The 25,064-nt window shown below is 37.0% G+C and overlaps 1 long non-coding RNA gene across 1 annotated transcript in view; it reads left to right on the plus strand.

Moving 5' to 3' along the window:
- Positions 1-18,035, plus strand: part of LOC129143805 (uncharacterized) — a 79,746-nt gene extending 61,711 nt beyond the window's left edge. Inside the window, exons 2-3 of the long non-coding RNA XR_008547699.2 lie at positions 5,749-5,844; positions 17,921-18,035. This is a non-coding gene — a long non-coding RNA (uncharacterized LOC129143805). The remainder of the gene's footprint in view (positions 1-5,748; positions 5,845-17,920) is intronic.
- The last annotated feature ends 7,029 nt before the right edge of the window (positions 18,036-25,064 follow it).

The raw sequence follows: 25,064 nt of genomic DNA on the forward strand, positions 1-25,064 counted from the left end.
ACCATATTGGCCAGGTTGGTCTCGAACTCCTGACCTCGTGATTTGCCTGCCTCAGCCTCCCAAAATGCTGGGATTACAGGCGTAAGCCACAGTGCCTGGCCAAGAAATATATTTTTTATGAAAAAGGTTAATGAGAAATAATCCAGGTTTTGGCCAGGCACGGTGGCGCACGCCTGTAATCCCAACACTCTGGGAGGCCGAGGTGGGCAGATCACGAGGTCAGGAGATCGAGACCATCCTGGCTAACATGGTGAAACCTTGCCTCTACTAAAAAATACAAAACAAACAAACAAACAAACAAAAAAGCCAGGCATGTTGGTGGGCGCCTGTAGTCCCAGCTACTCTGGAGGTGGAGCTTGCAGTGAGCAGAGATTGCACCACTGCACTCAGCCTGGGTGACACAGCAAGACTCCGTCTCAAAAAAAAAAAAAGAAATAATCCAGGTTTTAAATCCAGGTCTATTCAACTGCAAAGCCTGTGCTATTGCTATCATGCCAGGCACCCCTTGGGGAGTTTAAAATGTGCTTGAGACTTTGAAACAAGTTCCATCTTTCCAGTATAACTTCTTACACAGCTGCATCAATGCAGCTGGATTTTTGGAAAAATGTTTATAAGAAGGCTTGGCAGGTTTCTTGTACATTAACTATCCTTACAAAATAATATTTTGATGGATTACATGTAAATGAATCAGAAACATATGGCTTCCATTTCCTTTAGAATGCACACACGCAGATCATTTTTATGTGTTTGGTAAAATGGACTTTCCTGTATGCCACTTCCCCGTGCCTCTCTCCTTTCATCCCCCAGTGCATTATATCCAAGAAGACAGGAAGATCTTCTAAGAATTTCACAGAAACTTTGAACCAGAAACAGAGATGGAAGCATCTCTACTTCTGACTACACAACATAGATCAATTTTCCTTTCATTTCCAATAGCAGAGACAACTGCAGTAAGGAAAGTTAGGAGATTGTCTAGGACTTCCCTAAACTGTGAACCTCTCATCACAATATACCCTTTTACTCAACTTGGAAATGCTTAACACTCAGTCAATGCAGATGAGGAGATTTCCTCTTCATGTTCACAATGTTAAATGATGTAAACATTACACTATAAATGTGTACATATTTTGAGCCATTTTTTAAAAAAGAGAATTTGCTTTGGGGTAATATATCTGAGAAACTGACTGGAATGGGCTTTTCAGATACTTGTTTAGAAAGTGTAATAGCTATTATGCAGTCTGTGAAATATAAAATGCACCCATCATGATGTCATAGCAAATACAGTAACTGCAACATACACGCCACTTTACTAGGGCTGCAGAATGAAATGATGACCAAATAGACCGCAAGGAAAATTGGTACTATCCAATTAAGCTTTTGAAATGCTTTTTGTATTTATTCTCAAAGCCAGTTTCTACATCATAATGGTTGTCCTTAATATTCAACTTAGATCAATTTAGAAGGTAAGGTATCTATGGTTAGTGGTTTATAACAAAAGGGTATTATAATATTCAACTAGATATGTTAGACTTTACAAGGCACTTGTACATTCTATAAGTTGGAAAGAACAGGGTCATGGCAGAAAATATGATCCTATTCCAGTTACAAAAGAGGAACTTCAAAAGAAAGTAAAGTGTACAGGTTTCACCTAAGCCCATAAATGTCACAAACTCACATGTCTCAGGATCAAGGTAAATGGGTGAATGTAGTTTTGATGAAATTCACTCAGGTTTGTTGGGGGCTGTGAAAAGCAGAAGTGAGTTCAATCTGCCTGTAACATATTCAAACCCACAAGTTTTAAATCACTAGAGGCAGATAGATTTCTGAATCACAGAAATAAATATAACTTTGGATATCTGGTTTTTAACCTCTGTGACCAGTCATCACTGTGCAAAACTATGTCTCTTACATCTGCAAACATTTCCTCTACTTTCCACGCTTGTCTACTTCCTCCAAGCTGTCTTCATCTACAAATGGGATGACTTGACTGGCAGTAGCGAGTTGGCCTGAATTTACTCTTAAGAATATTGAACAGTAGTGAGGTTCTACCTTTTTCCTTCTCCAATTACCTTCTCTCCTCTCATATAATGTATGTTTTCAGGAAAGGATCTGATTGTGTTCAAAGCAATGTGATTTATATCCAGGAAAAGGAGTTTCATTTGGAGAAAAGAAAGCACCAGAGTCATGTTTTCAGATTGGAAGGTCAAGGCTAGAATATTAAAGAGAGCAAGAAAAAAGGGCAATAATAAAGAAGGTGGATAAAAAGAGCAAGGAAATATCATTTATTGATAAAGTTAATTTAATATAAACTATGTATTTTTAGTTCTTTGCTTAGGTTTTTCATCATAGGTCCGTATGGGGTCAATTGTCAGATGTTCTGTGTGGCGTTCATTTGGAAAAGTATTACATCCTATCTCACAGAATTGCTTCATTGAGATGTGGTGTGATGTAATGGCTGAGATTATAGGCTTTGCAGTAAGAGATCTGTGTTTGAGATCTGGATTCCCAAATTTTCCTAAGGTTATATCATTTTTACATCATAGGATATTATCTGGTATTTATTCAAAATATTTATTGAATAGTTATTTTAGATATGTTAGATTTTACAAAGCACTTTTACATTCTTTGTCTTATGTACCCCCAAAATACCTTTGTTAAAACGGAAGGGAAAAAATAAGTAATACAATTTTTCACATTTGAGAAACACTAAGATAGAGATTCATAGAATTTATATGAGTTTATGAAGACCACAAAGCTAGTAAGTGTCAGAGTTGGGACTAAGAATCTGTATCTTCTAACTGTTAGACTGTATTTTTTCTGTAGTATACTTCAACAAAAGACTGGATAAAAAGTGTGGATGGGTCTGCTTATCCACCCAATAAAATGAAGGCAACTCAAAGGATTTCAGGACACATGAAATAGTGAAAATCATTTTTGTTTGCAAAATGGTTTGTCATTTTTGTTAGAAGAAAAAAATGTTAAAGAAAACCTTTTTAGAGAACAGCATAGTAAAATCAGCAATCAGAAAGCTAGCTTGCTTTTATATATTCGGATTCACTTTCACTTGGAATGAATTAAGTGCATAGCAATGAAACAAACCTCTGACTATAGTAAAATTCAACGCAAAGGGCATTGTTAAGGAATAGATGTTTGTGTTCCTCCAAATTCATTTGTTTGTCCCCCAAGCCCCAATCACATTGGGGGGTAATTAGGTTAAATGAGATCATGGAGTAGAGCCCCAGAATGGGACTGGTGTTCTTATAAGATGCAGAAGCTGCTTCTCTTGACCATGTGAAGACACAGAGAGAAGGTGTGCAAGCCAGAAGGAGGGTCCTCACAAGGAATTAAATCTGCTGGTACCTTAGAAGGGGGGTCCTCACAAGGAATTAAATCTGCTGGCACCTTAATCTTACACTTCCTAGGTTCCAGAACTGTGAACAATAAATACCTGCTGTTTAAGTCATCCAGTTGATTGTATTTTCTTACATGCATCTTGTAGAATATAAAATTCCTCCAGACATCTAAGATAAAATATTTCATTAGAGAAACCAACCCATAAAAAGAATCAAATAGAAAGTCCAGAAAACCTAAATGCCCATCAATAGTAGACTGCATAAAGAAAATGTGGCACATATATACCATGGAATACTATGCAGCCATAAAAAGGAATGAGATCATGTCCTTTGCAGGGACATGGATAGAGTTGGACATGGATGACATGAATGAGATCATGTCCTTTGCAGAGACATGGATAGAGATGGACAAATCCTCATGGATTAGTCCTCAGCAAACTAATGCAGGAACAGAAAACCAAATACCACCTGTTCTCACTTATAAGTTAGAGGTGAATGATGAGAACATATGGACACATGGGGTGGATACAACACACTCTGGGACCTGTCAGAGGGTGGGGCTGGGAGGAGGGAGAGCATCAGGAAGAATAGCTAATGGACGCTGGGCTTAATATCTAGCTGATGGAATGATCTGTGCAGCAAACCACCATGGCACATGTTTACCTATGTAACAAACCTGCACATCTTGCACATGTACCCTGAACTTAAAATAAAAGTTAAAAAAGAAAGTCTACAGTGAAAAATGTAATTTATGAAATTAAACAGTTAATAGACTAGGCTTAAAGCAGATTGAACATAGAGGAAAGAAGGTTAAATGTACTGGAAGATAATTTCATAGAAAATATCAGAAATGCAGAGAGGAGAAAAGATGGACAATGTAGAAAAGAGTACAAGAGAATATGGAACATGGATGAAAGGTCTCATGTGTGTGTAATTAGAGCCACAGTAGACGAGGAGTGATGGAGGGAAGAAGACAGTGGAAAAGCAGTGTTTGAAAAACTACTGTCTTAGAATTTTCCAAAACTTAAAAAAAGACATCAAGCCACAGTAACGGAAGAAATCTGTAAACCTCAAGAAGAATCAATACAAAGAATTGTAGCAGATGTTTTGTGTGTACTTTACAGAAAATTGTTGAACATCTACATACGAAGATGAAGGGAAAACTTGAAAGCAGTCAGAGGAAAAAAAAGGACACATTACCTTCAAATGGACAATAAGATGGATGGCTAATTAAAATATTATTGCAGTATAATTGATGTTTGCTACATTGTACATATTTAAAGTGTACAATGTGATCATTTTCCACGTATGTATATACCGGTAAAAGCATCACCGGAATAAAGATTACAAACATTTCTGTTACTCCTCAAAGTTCCTTATGCCACTGTGTAATCCAACCATCCTCTACCCCATCCCCAGAAAACTGATTTGCTTTCTGTTACTGTAATTAGTTTGGATATCCTATAATTTTTCATATGGATGGAAATACAGTATGTATTTTGCCTGGCTTCTTTTACTCAGCATAGCAATTTTGAGATGTATTCATTTTGTTGCATGTATCAATAGTTCATTCCTTTTTATTAAGTAATGTTTCCTTGCATGATTACACCACAGTTTATCTATTCCTCTGTTGATGGACATTTGGACTATTTCAACTTTTGCCTATGAACATTTGTATAAAATGAACATTTGTGTGAAAACCTTTGTGTTGACCTGTGTTTTTGATTTTCTGTGGTAAATACCTAGCAGTAGAATGGTTGGATTCTTTAGTAGGTATATGTATGACTTTTTAAGAAACTGTCAGTTTTCTAAAGTGGTTGTGCCATTTTGTATTCCCCTAAATGGCGAAACAGAATCCACCTGTTCTGCATCCTCATCAACACTTGATATTTTTAATTTTTAAAATTTTAGTCTTCCTAATAGGCTTGTAGCATATTTCATTATGGTTTTAATTTGAATATTATTTATGCCTAATGATGTTGAACATATTTTCAAGTGCCTTTTGACAATTACTATATCTTTATTTTAGAAGTGACTTTTAACATCTTTGCCCATTTTATTAATGGGTTGTTAATCTTCTTATTTGTAAGAATGTTACATATTTGTGATAGAAGTCCTTTGATATGTATGTTGCTGATACATATGTGCAACAGTCTCGCTCTGTTTGGAGAAGATGTACCATATAAACATACTATACACTACACATAATTTTCAAGTGCACAGTCTTGCTCTGTCACCCAGACTAGAGTAGAGTAGCACAATCATGGCTCACTGCAGCATTGACTGCCTAGGCTCAAGCTATCCTCCCACCTCAGCCCCCTCCACCCTCCTGAGTATCTCAGACCACAGGTGTGTGCCAGCATGCCAGGCTAATTTTTTAAATTTTTTTTTGTAGAGATGGGGTTGCACTATGCTGCCTGAGCTGGTCTGGAACTCCCGGGCTGTAATGATCCTCTGGCCTCCTCAGCCTCCCAAAATATTGGGATTACAGGTATGAGCCACTGCACCTAGTCTATTTTGGAAATATTTTTTGTGACTTGCCTTTTGGCATTCTTAATGACATATTTTTAAGTGCAAAACTTAAAATCTTAATGAGGTTCAATACATTATTTCTTTCCTTTATGGCTCATGTTCTTTGTGTTCTGTCTAAGAAAACTTTGCCAACCTCCAAGGATAAAAAGCATTTTCTCATATGCATTATTTTAGAGGTTTTGTTTTAGGTTTTACATTTAGTTTTGTGATCCATTTAGAGTACATTTTGTTTATGTAAGATCTGGTGTTCACTTTTGTATTGGTATCTAATTGATCCGACACCATTTGTTGAATGACTTTCATTTCCACCTTTAATTGGCTTGGCATCTTTGTCAGAAATCAACTGACCACATTTGCGCGGACCTACTTCTAAATTCACTATTCTGTTACATATATATGTATATAAATATAATCACCAATAACAATAAAATATGTAACTATATATAAATAATATATATTAGCTAAATATATAAAATAATATTATAATATATAATAAATATAAATTACCTATAAACAATATTTATTAGCTAAATATATTAAAATAATATAATATATAATAAATATAAATTATATATTATATATAAATATAAATATATATATAAATAATATATATATTTTAGCTAATACCAAACTGTTTGGAATACTGAATCTTCCCAGTTAGTCTTGAAATCAGACAGTTTTTAAGTCCTCAAACTTTGTTTTTTTTTTTTGTAATTTTCAAAGTTGTTTAGCTATTCTAGGTCCTTTGCATTTCCACATAAATTTTAGGCTCAGCTTACTGATTCCTACAAAAGAAGCCTTTTGGAATTTTGGTTAAAGTTGTGTTGAGTATGCTGATCACTTAGGTGAGAATTAATTGATAGAAGCTAGAAGATCATGGGGTAACAATTTTAAGTGCTAAAAGAAAATAATTAGCAGTGTAGAATTGTAATTACAATGAGAATATCCTCCAGAAGTTTAGGTGAAATTAAGATATTTTCAAACAAAGCTATTGCAATTAGCCATTGCAGGTAAATCTACCAAAAAGAAATACCAAAGTGAATTATTCAGGCAAAGGAACATGCTCTAAGATGGAAGTATGAAAATGCAAAATAGAATAAAAAGTAACAAAAAGCGTAAATATATACAGAGGGTTTAAGTAAATATAGATTGTATAAAGCAATGACAATTGGTTGTTTTATTTAACATAGATGTAGAGTTAAAGTTCATAACAACAGTAGCAAAAAAGATAGGATGAGGGTAAATTAAGTATTCTAAAATCCTTGAATTTCCTGTTAAGTGATAACATTATCAACTTTTAGAAGACTCTGACCCGTGAGGATTTGTGTTGTAAACTGTGGGATAACCATAAAGAGAAAAATGAAAGAATTCATTCTTAGCCCACTGATAGAGAGAAAAAGGATTTAAAAGAATGTTCCACAAATTAAAGAAAACAATAAAAAGAACAAAAATTACAAAAAACAAAGAAAAATAAATCGTAGAATAGTAGATATTAACCCACACAAATCAGTAAGCACAAATTACATTATCAATATTCCAATAAAAAGTGAAAGTATCTCAAGATGGATATTCAAGTGCAGGCTGTTTATAAAAGACTAATTTTAAGTATAAGGTCTCATTAACTATGGAGGTAAAAGTACGAGAGAAGATGTACTATGCACAAGTGCATACACTACATGTATACATGTGCTATACACTACACATAATTTTCAAGTACACAGAAACATTTACCAAAAGTAATCCATATGCTATGCTGAAAAGCAAATCTGAACAAATTTTATCTACTTGAAACTATGTATAGGCTATTCACTGTCTGAAGCAGAATTAAGCTAGAAATCAATAGTAACAAAAAATGAAAACTAAACTTAAAAAATTAAACAAACTTACCAAATATTTGAATTTTTTTTGAAGGACACGTGGGTCAAAGAAGAAATCGCAGCCAAAATTAGAAAATATTTTTAACTAAATGGTAGTAAAAATATGACTGTCAAACTTGTAGGATGCAGATAAAGCTAGTAGGGTAAATGTATTCCCTTAAAATTCATATGGCAACATAAAAAAGTCTGAAACTAATGATCTATGTATTTATCTCAAGAAGATAGAAACATAATATCAGACCTCAGAAAGCTACAAGGAAGTAATTAATATGTATAAGCAGCAAAAAATATTGAAATATAAAATAAAACTATATAATACAGAACACCAAACAATCCAAAATATATTTTTTGATAAAACTAGTAAAACTGATTAACTTTCATCAGGATTTATAAAAAAAGGAGAGAGAATGAAAGAAAGGTGCATAGCAGCAATAACAATAAAAGGGGACTTTACTACAGATAAATTCATTAGAGCAATCATAAGTAGCTACTATAAACAACTTGATGCACAAACTTTGAAAATTTAGACAAAATGGATACATTCCTTGAAATATACAACTTAAATATACAACTTAAAGAAATTAGCAATGAAATAAATCAATATAAAATTTACCTGTATTTGTTAAAGAAATTGAATCCATAAATTATAAATCTTCTCACAAAGAAAAGTCTATGTCTAGATAGCTTTACGGGTGAACTCTTTTCAAAAGTCTATAAAAGAATTAACATCATTTCTTTTTTTTTTTTTTTTAGATTTTTTCTTTTTTTTATTTATTTATTATACTTTAAGTTTTAGGGTACATGTGCACATTGTGCAGGTTAGTTACATATGTATACATGTGCCATGCTGGTGCGCTGCACCCACTAACTCGTCATCTAGCATTAGGTATATCTCCCAATGCTATCCCTCCCCCCTACCCCCACCCCACCACAGTCCCCAGAGTGTGATATTCCCCTTCCTGTGTCCATGTGATCTCATTGTTCACTTCCCACCTATGATTGAGAATATGCGGTGTTTGGTTTTTTGTTCTTGCGATAGTTTACTGAGAATGATGATTTCCAATTTCATCCATGTCCCTACAAAGGACATGAACTCATCCTTTTTTATGGCTGCATAGTATTCCATGGTGTATATGTGCCACATTTTCTTAATCCAGTCTATCATTGTTGGACATTTGGGTTGGTTCCAAGTCTTTGCTATTGTGAATAGTGCTGCAATAAACATACGTGTGCATGTGTCTTTATAGCAGCATGATTTATAGTCCTTTGGGTATATACCCAGTAATGGGATGGCTGGGTCAAATGGTATTTCTAGTTCTAGATCCCTGAGGAATCGCCACACTGACTTCCACAATGGTTGAACTAGTTTACAGTCCCACCAACAGTGTAAAAGTGTTCCTATTTCTCCACATCCTCTCCAGCACCTGTTGTTTCCTGACTTTTTAATGATTGCCATTCTAACTGGTGTGAGATGGTATCTCATTGTGGTTTTGATTTGCATTTCTCTGATGGCCAGTGATGATGAGCATTTTTTCATGTGTTTTTTGGCTGCATAAATGTCTTCCTTTGAGAAGTGTCTGTTCATGTCCTTCGCCCACTTTTTGATGGGATTGTTTGTTTTTTTCTTGTAAATTTGTTTGAGTTCATTGTAGATTCTGGATATTAGCCCTTTGTCAGATGAGTAAGTTGTGAAAATTGTCTCCCATTTTGTAGGTTGCCTGTTCACTCTGATGGTAGTTTCTTTTGCTGTGCAGAAGCTCTTTAGTTTAATGAGATCCCATTTGTCAATTTTGTCTTTTGTTGCCATTGCTTTTGGTGTTTTGGACAGAATTAACATCATTTCTACAAGAAACCTTTTCAGAGACTAGAAAAAGGGAATTGGTTTTAACTCATTTGCAGTGATCAGCATAACCTTGAAACCAAGAAACAATAAAGCATATTACAAGAAAGAAAAATTACAGGCCAATCTCTCTTGTAAACGGAGATACAGAAATTGTAGAGAAAAATATTACAAAACAGACTTCCCAATCATAAAAAAGGATAATACATCACAATCAAGTTGGCTTTATGTAGGAATAAAAGTTTGTTTGACATTTGAAAATCAATCATTGCATTAAGAAAATAAAAGGGAAAAATCACAGTTATCTCAAAAGGTTAAGGAAAAGTCAACACTACCTATGATAAAAAAGAAATTTATTAGCAAACTGAAAACCAAAGATTTATAACTATGAATAGAAGGATATTACTTAAACTTATAGGTATCTATTAGAAACATACTTATTCATGGAATGTTGAAAGTTTCCCCCTTGAAATTGGAAGCAAGATGATTATTTGTTATTTCAACCACTTTTCAACATTTTCTGAAGTTCCTATCCAATGAAATAAGGTGAGACCAAAGTCAATAAAAGGCTTAAGGACTAAAAAGAAAAAAGAAAACTTTCATTTTTCAGAGAAATAAAGCCCAAACTGTTGAAGTTAATAATTGAATTTAACAATAATGGGAGATTCAAAGTCCATAAACAAAAATTAATTATATTTCTATAAATTGGAAAGTTAAAAAATTAGAGATAAATTTAATGAATTATTTGAGAACTTTACACAGAAAAGTACAAAATATTACTGAGAGAAATTAAAGAAACTTGAAATAAATGGAAAGATTGTGCTCTTGAATTAAACCAGTCAATATTACAAATATTATCAATTTTCCCCAAATTGAATTCTGGTTTCAATGCAATTTCAATAATTATTCCAGTAAGTAGGGGTAGGATGTGGTGGAAGATGTGACCTCTGGTACAGAGGCCAATAAAGATGTGCTTACAGTCATTAGTAAGGATTTTAGATTTTATGTCCTAAGTCTGCATTTCCGTGAAGCCTGATCATTTATCCTATTACTAAGACTTTGACCCAATTTCTTGAAAAATAACAATTCTGGCCACATATTGATAAGAATTGCTTTGTCTCCTCTATACCTTGGGGTTATATTATAAAGAAAGAATCATCCTATAGATTCAGGCACAAATGGCTTCTCTATAACCAGCATATGTTCTTTTTTCCCTGACCTAGATGGGAAAGGTTAGTAGGTTGAAGGGAAGGTATGTGCAATTCATCATAGTGCAGAAAGCTCTCCTGGACTTGAGTGTGGAAGGGGCATGTGCAAAGCAAGAGTGGAAGCAGGAAGGTCAGTGAAGAGGCCGTTTCAGTCAGTGGTCCAATGAGATAATGAAGAACTGAAAGGCAACATGGATTCCTAAGGAGCTCACAAAACAGATGTCTAGTCTGATCGAAATGAAAGTCACACAGCATAAAGATACCTGGTATTCTACATTTCAAATTCATGGCCTCTACAATGTGCCCCTTGCAAGTGACATTTCCAGTGACTCCAGCAAAGAGGCCCCAGTACAATCAGCCAGGGGTTGACAAGGGAAGTTTGGCCGATTGTTGCATGTTTTCTCTCATTGACATCCCTCCCAGTGGGCAACTGGTGGGGATACTGTACTGTCTTCAATGTGGAATTAAGGCACAGTCCCATAAGCCTTTATAAGAGTTTGAGGATGTATACAAAGGAACTCTGGAAAATCATACAATGGCAATGGATGATAGTATTATGGCCAAATCTCATGTTTCAGTGAGGACCAAAGTGTTAACCAAGGCCACATAATGCAAAAAGCATAGGCTTGGGAGTGGGACAGGTCCCAGCACCACCACAGCCAAACTGCAATTTCAAGTCAACTACATCACCTTGCTGAGACTCTATTTCTTTACCATGAAATAAACATCATAATAGTTTACATGCAGAAGGACAGGTTGATCAGGAAGCGCTGAGTCCTAGGATGCACTAGACCAGCCTGGTAAAGATGCTTAGTAAGACTTACAGAAACATGGTGTTATTGCTGATCTCAAAGACCCAATGCCTTGAGATCAGTAATCTGGCAGTTTCAGCCAATTCACTATAAATGAAGGAGAAATAGCAAATTAGAATATATCTGCGTAGATGCTTAAAATTTTCCAGGGTGTGGAAAGAAATGAAGAGGGAAATTCCTGGCCAGTTACTGAAGTTCTCATTAAAGGTGAATTATCTGGAGGTCAGTTGAAGACAATAATAAGATGAGGTCTGGATGTTACAGCTGCGTTACTCTGGAATTCACTCTCCTTTAATTAGCAATGACCTCTTGTACCTCTGTGCTACTGCACATTCATGTTCCTCTACTGAGAACAATTTTTGCTTCTATATTTGATTAACTCTTACTTGTTCTTTAAAAATGACTGTACACATAGCTACCAGGTGGTTAGTGGTACTGTGTAAAGTGAATTACATATACTTTCCGGAGTGTGTTAGGAGTCATGTGAAAGTGACAGAAACCTAACCAAAATGGCTTAAACAAACAGAGCTTTGAGTGGTTCAGGATGCAGGAGTGGTTCTTGCCAGGGATCTGTTTCTCCTGGTCTCATGGCTCTTCCTGTTTCTCTGTTGGCTTCAGGCTCAAGCTGGCCCTGGCACTAGCAGCTTCAGCCAACTCTACTGAAAAGAACTCTCCTTTCCCATTCATTCTAGCAACAGTTCTAGGGTCAGTTTAGGTCATGTGCAGATCGCTGAACCAATCTCTATAGGATGTAGTAATCTAACTGGACAGGCCTGGGTCCTAAACCAGTCCAGGAGCCCAGAAGCCTGGGAAGTGATTTCACGGTTCATGATTACTGTTTTGTTTGATTGTGTTTCTCCGCTATACTGACAGCTCCACAAGGGCTTACTGCACTTCAGAGCTCACAGGACTGTATCAAGGTGGCAGAGGGTTGTGGTTAGGTTAGTAGAGGCAGGAGGCACAGTAGTTGAGAGAATAGACTCCAGAGACAGACGGTCTTGGTCAGAATTCAGGCTCTGGCAGCTTGGAGTAATCACTTATTCTTCTTGTGCCTGTTTCTTCATCTCTAAAATGGGAATAATAATAATAGTACTTAAATCATAGGGTCACAGTGAGTATTAAATGAATTAAGACACACAAAGTGTTTATAATCGTACCTGGAACTTTTTGAGACTATATATATATATATATATATATACACACACACACACACACACACACACACATATTTGAGAATGTGCGTGTCTGTGTATGTATTCATATGTTGCTTAATGATGGGGCTATGCTCTGAGAAATGCATCATTAGGCCATTTAATCATTGTGCGAACATATCATAGATCAAGTTTGTCCAACCTGCGGTTTGTAGGCCACGTGCAGCAGGACAGCTTTAAATGTGGCCTAACACAAATTTGTAAACTTTCCTAAAACATTATGAGTTTTTTTGTGATTTTCTTTAGCTTATCAGCTATTATTAGTGTTAGTGTATTTTATGTGTGGCCCAAGACAATTCTTCTTCTTCCAGTGTGCCCAGGGAAGCCAAAAGATTGGACACCCCTGTCATAGAGTGTACTTACACAAACCTAGATGGTATATATACCCCACTATATACCTAGGCTATATGACATAGTCTATTGCCCTTAGGTTACAAATCTGTACAGCATGTTACTATACTGAACACTGCAGGCAGTTGTAACACAGTGGTAAGTATTTGTGTATTAAACCTATCTAAACATAGGAAAGGTACACTAAAAATACCGTATTATAATCTTATGGGACTACTTTTGTATATGCAGTCATTGTTGACCAAAATGTCATTATATGGTGTGTGACTGAATATCATTATATACATTTATAATGTGTTTCTTACTACAACATTCTTGGGATTTAGCATAGTAGTATATACTTTATGTTTTTAGTTAATAAATATTACTCTTCCCCAAAATCCTATGAATTTAGTAATTTGATTTTCATTTTACAGATGAAGAAAAGTGAGGCATAGAAAGGTCAAGTAACTTGTTCAAGGTCATATAGCTATTGATTATTTGAGGTGACATTGATCTTAGATCTGTCTGACTGCAGAGTCTGGGCACTTAAACACCTCACTAATCAGCTTTTGAGACTTAGCTTCACTATAAACACTTCTGGAAGAATGTTCTTAGTGCCAGCACCTGCCATGATGAGAGAATTTCTCCTCTCTGTGTTTCTCTTATGTGCCAGTTTGTGTCTCTGATGATAGGGTTTGCACTTTTCTCATCTGAATCTCTAGGTTCCAACACAGAGTCATTGGGCTTGACCTGTTAGGTGTCAGTAATTGTTAGTTAAATAAATGAGTGTCAAATGATGATGTGGAAGGCATCCAGGAGTATGAAGAATAAGTTAATTCCTCCTCTTACCTTTGGAAGACAGCATGTGGGAGACTTTTCTTTTGGGAAAGAGAGTAATGAAGGAGGTGGCGTGGTGGTGTCTTATTTATTCACAACAGAGAGGGTTTTGCAGATCACCGTGTAGTGAAACTGGCAGACGGATCAGCTGGCAAGGATCTTAGAGACTCTAAAATGCAATTTTCCATTTAACAAACAAGGGCAATAAAGCTCAGTGAGTGAAAGTGACTTGCCCATAGTCGCATCAGTCTGGAAAGGGCCAAAGTGAGAAGCTAGTCTTCTGAAGCCCCGTTACAGATTGTTAATATTATCACATATGATGAACAATGTAGGGAAATAAAACAGCCCAGGGGAAATAAAGAGATACTAGCTGTATGGGAAAGAGTTTGAAAATGAAAAAGAGAACATTAAACGTTTAGCAAATGAAGAAAAATGCATTAAGGACTGCAACAGGAAAAGAGACAGGGAAAAATTTATCAACTTAATGTATATCAGGCAGAAGTCAACCAACTTGGTGCTGGACTTGGTTTTGGAGCAGGGAAGATATTCTCAGCTGTGTTGGAGTAGAATAGATTACTTGGCTACTCTGAAATAAATTCAGGTAGATGACCAGTCAATGTGAACTGCCCAGGAACACAGTAGATCCCAAGACTTCCTTTATTCTTTCCCTTGGAGAAAAGGTAAATGCTTGCAAAGGGCAGACACACTCTGACCCTGCCTGGTACCATGGAAAGAATGCAGGCGCTGGGTCCTACATCCTGGCTTTAATATTCTCTAGGTCTGCGGCATTGAGCAACCTACCTACCCTCTCTAAACCGGAGTAGTTCTCATTATAAAAAGGGGCTGTTAATTTTTAAATAAGAGGCTTGTGAGGGTGAAATGAGAGAGACTATAAAATTCCTGTGATAGACGAGGTACTCAGCAAATGGCAGTTATTGCTATTACAGTCATGCATCATGTAATGAAGTGGGTAGGCTCTGACAAATACATCTGGGCAATTTTGATGTTGTGGGAACATCATCTAGTGTACTTAACACAAACCTAGGCTATGGCACAGCCTGTTGCCCTAGGCTACAAACCTGTACAGCACGTTACTGTACTGAATATTGTAGGCAATTGTAACACAATGGTAATAGTTATGTATCTAAACATATCTAAAAATAGAAAAGGTACAGTAAAAATAAAAATATAGTACTACAATCTTCTGGGACCACTGTAGTATATGTGGTCTGTCATTGAGGGAAACGTCGTTATGTGGTCCATGATGATAACTTCAAAGGGGATGGTGCCCATAGACAGAAATAAAACCATGTCCCATATAAGAAAACCAGGAAATGAGACAGAAGAAAATTGGCCTTATTGAATACATTCTATAATTCCTTTTATCTTTCTACAAAAGGTTCTATTTTGTAGAAGGAAGAGGAGAAGGCATTGTATTGGAAGATGACTTTATGGTGGCTCTATTTAGGGCATTTTCTTTTCTGTCTCTGATACAAGGAAGACGTGTTTGAGGTCAGAGTGAGATCAACAGTTTCCAGAGGGGATTTATATCGTTTTGGTTATAAGCTTAAAAATGAAGTGTTAATTGGTTTATGCTAATTTATTTACCCTTTGATTTTTCTAAAACATTAAAAATGGCGTATTAGAAGCAGCAGGTATATTCAAAGCTACGGATGAGAAAAGAAGAAAATCCATAAACAGCCACAGCAGAATAATAAAAACACAGCATTCTGGCCCACTTCGTGCATGGTAAAATGGCCAAATATATTTCATTAGCACCCAAGTGCGTAGTATGATCATTGATGCTCATACAGATTTTCTTAAATCACCAATTAAAGTTTCTACCTGTCTACACACTGAAAGGACAAAATATACAAATTTTATGAAAAACCAAAGCAAGGAGGAGCCAGTTTCATGTCTTTGAGAGAACCTTCTTAACCACGTGGAGGTTGTCATGCAGAGACCAGGGTTTGCACTTTCATAGGTGCTATGGCTTCATGGAAATCATCTTTCTCTCTTTGCTTCAGTCTCCTCATATTAGGAAATAATGGGAAAGTAAGGATAAGGGGTTAAAACACCTAGACTTTAGTTTGGAATTCTTTTGGTTGCAAATGATAGAAAGCCAACTCAAACAAGTTTAAACTAATCATGATAATAATATTAATAATAATAGAAAAAAGAATATATTAATATGGATACTGGATCATGTAATAGAACCAAATAACAGAGATCTTACTAAACTTCAAGAAAACTAGAACCAGTGGCTAGAATACCACCAGTTCTCTCTCTCTTTCATATCTCTGTCCCCCTGCCTCTGCCACCAGGGTCTCCTGTAATCCTCTGCTGCTCATGCCAAGAAACAAGGTCAGGAGGATTAGAATGAGGCAAGTAAGACACCTTAGGCCTCAAATTTAATGAGGCTGTCACTCTCAGTGCCTTGCATGTGCCAATCCCTAAGTTTGGTACCCTAGGTCCCTTGCTTGTCTCAGCTCAACCTAGCCCAGCCCTGCTGGTAAACATGGCTTCCAAGAACAACAAAGCAACCAACCAACCAAACAAAAAAACCTGCTTTTGTCCCATTTCTCTCTTTGTGTCAAGCTGAAACTTCTTAGGGAAGGTACATCTTAGATAAGTTTGAGTTAGTATGCACCATGAGTCAACTACTCATAACTAAGGGTTGGGCATGTTTTACATGATGGGAACCAGAGTACCCATGTGGATGAGTCTGGGAAGGGGGAAAGAGGATAAGATTCTAGGAAAAAATGCCAGGCAGAGGATGTATTGATATTACTCCATTTCCTGGATTATAGGTTGCTATTTGTGCAGTAGTGGGCTCGATGGTGGTATCCCAAAAGGTATGTCCACATTCTGCTTTCAGAACTTGTGAATGTGACCTTATTTGAAAAAAAGTACTATGTGGATGTAATTAAGGTAAAAATCTTCAGGTGAGATTATCCTGGGTTATCTAGGTGGGCTCTAAATCCAATGACAATTATTCTTACATAAGTTACACAGAAGAGAGTCCCAGAGACAGGATAAGGCCATGTATGAACGGAGGTAGACGTCGGAGTGATGCTGCTACAAGCCAAGAGCTCCCTGGAGCCACCAGAAGCTAAAGAGACCATGGATGGAAGCTATGGGGCCCTGCCAGTCCTTTGATTTTGGACTTCTGGCTTGCATCGCTGGGAGAGAATAAATCTCCATTGTTTTAAGCCACCAAGTTTGTGGTAACTTGTTATGGCAGCCCTAGGGCACTAATACAGCCACCAAATAAGAAAGCTTTGGTAAGCCACAGGACTTTGGTGGCCATCAGGAGAGGATGCATAGCGTCATGGCTAAAATTGTGGGGTCTGGAGCTGGCCTGCCAGGGTTTGAATACCGGCTTTGCCATTTAATAAATGTCATCTTGGGCAATTATTTAACCTCTCTGGGCTTCAATTTCCTCATTAATGAAAGAAGAATAATGATAGTCAATTTATGCAGAGCTTTGAACAAGTGCTTGGCGTATACTATATACTTACTGTGATCCATGATTGTTCATGTGTAAATTTGGGGTGATAATAATAGCTCCCCTGCCCAACTCATGGTGCTGCTAGGATAATTCACTGTGGGAGTAAATGTGAGTCCATTCAAGTCAAATGGCCTACTGTGTATGAGGAAATGGATTAGGAAGTACAGGGGACAAATAAAATAAGCTAACCTTGAGAAACTTACAGCATTATTGTGGACTGAATTATGTCCCCCTTAAATTTTTGTGTTGAGCTCTAACCCCTGATGTGACTGTATTTGGAGATATGGTGTGTAAGGGGTAATTGAGGTTAAAATTAGGTCATTAATATGGGGCCTTAGTCTGATAGGACTGGTGTCCTTACAAGAAAAAGAAGAGCTCTCAGGGATTCCTCTCTCTGTGCACACAGTGCAAAGGCCACATAAGGACAGTGAGAAGGCAGCCACCTGCAAGCCAGGAAGAAAGGTCTCACCAGATACCAACCCTGCCAGCATGTTGATCTTGGACTTCCAGCCTCCAAAACTGTGAGAAGTAAATTTCTATTGTCTAAGCCACTCTGCTACAGTATTTTGTTATACCAGCCCAAGCAGCATAATACAAATCTATTAGTGGAAATTATAAAGCAATGCATATTATGATTACTGTATTTTACTATTATTAACACCTATAGCTAATTCTTCCAACCAATAAGCTGCCTGTGGAATGTTAAGGGTGTTTTGGTAGTACAAATTTTCTTTGTTTCACACTCTGACTCTAAGAAGTTTGCTGAAACACACAGTGGAATTCAGGAAATTCAACAACTTTAAATGAAACGCTCCCTTGAGGCATGTCAGTAGGAAAGAGATAAGGATTAAAAAAAAAAAAAAACTTTCTACTCAGGGGGATATTTTGCCTTTGTGAAATGTATTTATTCCAACTACTCTCTATTCTATATTTTACCTTCATTTTGGAAGCCTATTGACATTAAATAATAGGTTTCTTTCAATATGGATGAAAATGATTCTGAGATGAAAAATTATTCCTTCCTTGGAAAATAAAACTATTTTTCTTTTCACATAGTAGACAAATGCTATTCTTCAAATGTCCCTGCCAGTTAAATCCCTGCTCATCCTTCTAGATCCATTTAAATGTCACCTCCTCCATGGAGCCTCTTCTGACACCACCTCTTTCAAATTAGCATTAATTAAACCATCCTCTCTCTGTGTCTGGCATGTGTCATGATCTGATTTAGGATGGACACATTTGCTAGATTATGAGATCTCCAAAGTCACGAGCAGTATCTTTAGTCCATTCCCGCTTCTCCCATAGCCAATGGGGTGCCCATGCTTAGAAGAACTTCAATCAATGAATCAATGAGCTATAAGGAGTCTCACCTATTCCTATTAACACACACACACACACACACACACACACACACACACAGAATATTTCTGTTTGGAAGTCCTATCTTTTCGTGTTATCTAAGTTTACTATATGACAAAAGAGTAAAGCAGTTAAGAGGGTAGCATTTGAAAGTAAACATTGACAGCACTGCTCCAGTCTGATGGGCCTGGTATCCAGTTTTCTTCCCTGTCCCTCTTCCCGAGCATGATGACTTTCTTTTCTTTCCTGGTTTTGATTAATAGTACCTTTTAGAGTGCTGCTGTCTGGTGTTTCTGACTTTAGTTTATCAGGGTTTTTGACCTCAGTCATGTGCATTGCGTGTTAAAGAAGTGTTTTTCAAAGTGTGGTTCTTGGACCAGCAGCATCGGTATCAACTAGGAACATGTTTGAAATGCAAATTGTACAGCCCCACTCCAGAACTACTGAATTAGAAACTCGGCGTGGGTGGGGGGAGAGCCATGTCATACCCAGGAGTTTGTGTATTTTTAAAATTTATTTATTTTTATCAATATATAATAGTCATACTTTTTTTTGGGTACATGTGATATTTTGATACCTGTATACAGTGTGCAGTGATCAAATAAGGGTAATTGGAATATCCTTCACTCCAAACATGTAACTTTTCTTTGTGTTGGAAACATTACGAATGTTCTCTTCAAGCTCTTTTGAAATATGCAATAAATTATTAACTAAATCATTCCTACTGTACTGGGAGCTTATTTCTTCTATTTAATCTGCATTTTACAGCCTTCTGAGTGATTCTTAAGATGTTAAAATTTGAGAATCACTACTGTAGAAAGTTCACCTAATCTCTGCATCCTCAGCTCTCAGCTGATGTGGCTATAAGTTTTATTCTGTAAGGTGATTTTTTAGGACTTAATAAGATCTAAAGCCCTGTAAGTTCAAACAGAAGGTGCTAAATAAACAGAGTTAACTTGGAACCTTATACTCCCGTGTTAAAGCTGTGGGTCTGAGTAACCACACTTTTCCTTCAAGGGCCTTCTGCTCACATGGGCTTCCGTGCACCTGCTTCAGGAGACAGCAACACTTGTGCCCGCACTGCGGCAGGCTCCCATCACCTGGTGGATATGCCGCGCCGAGTCTCATCACACCTTAGTGAAGGAACACATGGACCCATATGTTAGCGGATGTGTTTACATCGTTTTATACAGAAAGGGGAAGTATGTTTCACAATAAATGTTTGCATACTTTGGAGCACATTTTTTTTTTCTTTCAGACAGAAAGAAAGAGACAAAAAGAGAGGGAGAAACTTTGGCTGGAGCCATTGATTCTTTATTCCCTTGCAATGTTTTTATCACCCAACCTTGAAAATAGTCTGTGTGTCGGCTGGGCGGGATCTGTGCTGAGGCTTGGGTCCCTGGGGGCAAAAAAAGGGTAGTGACTTTTAGTTGAAAGAGTCAGGAAGGGAAGAGTCAATAGTTCAGCGGTAAGTATTCTGAACCCAGGCAGGGAAACCAAAATTCAGGGATACCTGAAGCCCTCAAGCTAAGGGCCAGGAGCTAGGAGCTGAAAGGATACAGGAGCTATGTCATAAATAATTTAGGAGGTGGCTAGATGATTGCCAGAGTGTCCACAGCATGCTTTACTTGGCTTTTATGGATACAAGGTGCATAGGTTGCTTTTAGGAACAATAAAGAAATGTTTATTAAACTAATTATGATTCAATAATATTGACAATAATGACAATGTTGATAGTATGCAATATAATAAACTGGTGTGCTTTTATTTCTCCCTTTTCCTGTGCACATCTGTTTTACTCTGTGACATTTTTCCATTTAGACTCAGAAATAAGAAACCAGTATTGCTGCAAAGGTAGGCTGTCACTGGAGGAAATGAAGATTAAAAATTAAAAAATCAAATTATAATTTTTATATTTTAAAAAAACAGCTTAGGTGTAACAGAGAAATACTTGGAAGATGTTAGAGTATGAGACAAGGAAAAATTTGCTCCAAACCTCCTCCCGCATAATCACCTCTAATAAACAAATATCCTAGACAAATATAATTTTCCAAGCTAGGGAAAAAAAAGAACAGTTGGAGAATATAATGTACAAAAGTTAATCACCAAATAAGGCCTGCCCTATTCCTCTTTCTCCTCCAGCCATTATAAGGAACAGGAACCATAGAATTCTCTGGTAAATATGGAATCTAGGAGTAGAAGAAACCCATGCTTATATCTTGCCCATAACTCAGAGAGAAAGCAGATTCACAGATGGTGCCCACACCCCAAAGTCATGGGGATTGTAGAGTGCAGAATTATTCCCCAAGTTCTGTCCTGGTTCTTTAAATATATTTTCAGGAATCAATCCTGTACTAATAGAGTCCTTTAAAAAAAAAAAGAAGTGAAATTTAAGTGATAAGTCCAAGACTGCCCAGCAAGTACATGGGAGAGGCAGCAAAAAAAATTCAAGGAAAGGAAAAGAAGGAAATGGGGCAAAGAAGTCCCTAGAAGTTTTCAGAGTTCTGCCTTGAGGCCAACTATGTGAATGTGGATGAAACCTACTTAATCCTTCCTCACCTATAAAATATGAATATTCACTTTGCCTACTTTACAAGGTTCTTGAGATAATAAGCCAAATGGAGTATAACATATAGTATTTATCCTGCTCAAGGTCCTCTGAGGTCCTTAGATCTGTGGTTTGATGTCTTTTGTTATATTTTGCAAAATTCTTGGATGCTATTCTTTCAAAGCTTTTTCTTTCTGTCTCTCTCTCTCTCCTCCTTTTTGGGCTCCAGTTACACATATGTTAGACCATTTAATATTGTCACATAGCTTTTGCATACTCTGTTCTATTTTTCTGTTCATTTCCTTTATTTATTTGTTTTCACTTAAAAAATATTTTCCTTTCCATTCGGGTAATTTCTAAATTTCTAATTGTCTTATCTTCAAATTCACTGATTATTTTATTGGCTGTGTAAAATTAATGATGAGCCTGACAACGGAATTCTTCATCTCAGATGAAGTCCTTTTATATTTCTCCCATTGTTATTTGTCTGCTAAAATTTCCCACTAGTGCTCATATGTTTTCTACCTTTTCCACTAAATTCTTGAACGTATCAACCATAATTATTTTAAAGCCCAATATTTTGGTTATTTCTTATTTTCTATTGTTAAATTTTTTTTCTTGTGACAATGGGTCAATTTCACTTGCATTTTGTGTCTTTGTAATTTTATCTTAAATGTCAGGTATCTCATCCAGAACAGTAGAAACTTGAGTAAATACTATTTACTCCTGGAAATGAATGCACATTTTATCCTTTAGGCAAATAATGTGGAGGTTTGAGAAAATCTGGTTAGGAGTTGAATGGGGCTCAGGTTTCATTGCTATGATTACTTCAATGCACTGTAAGCTTTCATCTAACATGCCTTGAGCTTAGGGTGAGAGTTGTGGTGCTGAAGTGTTTTTCTCAGTGTACTTACTTTAATCTCACATTTAAGGTTTCCCTACGCTGTGTGCCATGTGTTTGTTCTGTATGCCTTTTCACCTCCCTCAATGGTATATTGCCATTGCTTGCTACTTGATGCATGTTAGGCTGATGGCGGTGTTTTTTTTTTTTTTTTATTTTGCTAGTCTAGTCTTGGGTAGATGCTGTATATCTGGGCCTCCTTTTCTTTTCTTCCAGGAAAACTGCATACCTCAGAAAGGGGTTGCTCCTCACTCTGAGTACTAGACTAAAGATAAAAAGACTAGATAAGAGTACTAGACTAAAGACAGAGCTGACCCATGACAGGTATGTAATGTGAGTGAGAAATATATCTTTGATGTTGCAAGCCAATACAATTTTAGTGTCTTATATTACTACATAATAGCTTACCTATGGTAACTGATATAATTCTACAATACTATTTTTTTCCATTTAGTTGATTAAAAATATTTGTATACAATAAAAGACTTCTACAGTTCATAGAGATGCTACATTTTGTTACCTGAGTTTTCTAATTACTTGAAGAACAGACCTCGAATGGAGTCTCTTCTGTTTAAGTTGAGTAAGCAAGGGAGTGAAGTAGGGTCACAACTGGGCTGGATTTCAAATGAAAGGTTTTGGGTTTCGTTTTTTGTTTCATTTCCTCCATTTGTAAAATGAAGGACATTGGATGAAGTTTAGTAATTTTCAACTTGTGGCCTTCTAGGGAAACCATATGTTCAAATAGGACTGGACATTAATTGTGGCCCAAAAAACTAATAATGTCTTTCACATAGTGTTAGGGGTTGAATTGAGTTCCACAGTGCTGTACCTTTAGATTCAGACGCTGAGATGCTATTTCCCAGTTAGACTCACAATGTAACCTTATTTGGGGATATAATCTTTACAGAGGAGTTAAAGTTAAATTGAGGTCATTACAGTGGGCCCTAATCCAGTATGACTGATGTTCTTCTAATCCAATATGACTGGTGTCCTTAAAATCGAGTATTACTGATATCCTTATAAAATTTGGAAGCTTGGACACAGAGACAGACACACAGGAAAGACAATGTGAAGACACACAGGGAGATGATAGCCATGCCACTGGAGCAATATACCTACAAGTTGAGGAATACCAAGGATTGCCTGCAAGCAACAGAAACTAGAAGAGAGAAGGAATGATTGCATGGTCCTGCTGACAATTTGTTTTTGCACTTCTGGCACCCAGAACTGTGAGACAATACATTTCTGTTGTTTTAAACCACCTATATTTTTGTACTTTGTTGCCTAGGAAACCAATACAGAGTTTTGTACTGGAAACTGAGGTGCTGCTGTAACAAGTACCTGAGAATGTGGGAGTGGCTTTGGAATTCAGAATTGGGTAATGAGTAGAGGTTTGAAGAATTTTGAAGCATTTATTGCTTTGAAGAGATTATTTGTGAAAATATGAATGTTACAGGTGCTTCTGGTGAAAACTCACATGGAAATGAGGAACATGTTATTGGAAACTGGAAGGTGATTCTTGTTAGAAAGCCACATAAACTTGCTGAATTTTGTTTTGTTGGGTGGAAATGCTGTGGACATTAATATAAAAAAGTACTTAAAAGTGTTATAGTTACTTTTTGTTCCTAACCAACCGGTGAATCTCGTAGTCATGGGTCCAGTCCTGTATCTCTTTCACTGTGAGGTGGCTCCTTTGTCAGATGCTATGCTGTCTGATATTCCATGCTTGTGAATCAGACATCACCTGTGTCCCCAGATTGTGGTACTGGCTAAATCTCTGTAAGCAGGGAAACCAACCCATAGAATAGCTTGCCATCTAGGATGGAAGAGACTCAATATGGCCAACTTGCTATGAAATGGCTGGATGCGTTGGACATTCAGACTCGACAGAAGTTTAACCAGCCTTGGTAAGAGAACATCCATGCTGTTTGGCCTGTGCGTGGATTTCTACATTTCTGCCTCTGTGGCTTCTCCATTTATGTGTTCATCACACCAGTTTTGGGGTGGCTAATGATGAAGCTGGCTTATGTCAACTTGCTGACTCATTGTGTCTACTTTGTTCTTCAGTGTCTTTCCCATGGTAGGTGCTTTCTCATGTACGTTCATGTGTAAAACAAAACTTTTGTTACTTCATGTTTTCTCACTTCCCCTATGGCTCTCTGTCCATCCACATGCCCCTATTCCAGATCGCCATGTCTGTAATCTTGCAGGCTTTTACATCCAGGTGTCTACAATCTGGCCAGGTAATTAACTAATAACTGCTGCCCAAGAAACTCTGAATATTGTCACTCCAGGCTACTTTTCCTTCCACATATTATGGATGAAGAGGTTCACTGCGCATAGCTTAGTGATGATCTTCTCTTTATGGTGTCTTTTGAGTCCACTCCTGGATTTGACTGTTATGTAGCTACACATTTCCCCAGTAAATTTTTTTTGTGCATCGAATCCCATTTTGTGGTCTGCTTCTCTGAGGCTCTAAAAGGAAAACCAGGTGACATCTAGAGTGGTCTGAGAAAACAGAGATTTGGGGACTGGCTCACTCATTAACTGGCTGGCAATGAGGACGCCATCCTGAGTGGAATGTGGGGGACAGATAGTTCCTGGCACAAGACATCCATCTTCAATAGAGAATTAAATGCCGTAAGTTTGATGATTTCACCATTATGGACCTAGGAACAAACCCTAGTCAAAGGGAATCCCCAGGTCACAGTAGGTCTGGTTTCTGGTGTTTCAATATTGTCA

The sequence above is a fragment of the Pan troglodytes genome, chromosome 1 (assembly GCF_028858775.2).
Source record: "Pan troglodytes isolate AG18354 chromosome 1, NHGRI_mPanTro3-v2.0_pri, whole genome shotgun sequence".
Lineage (NCBI taxonomy): Eukaryota > Metazoa > Chordata > Mammalia > Primates > Hominidae > Pan > Pan troglodytes.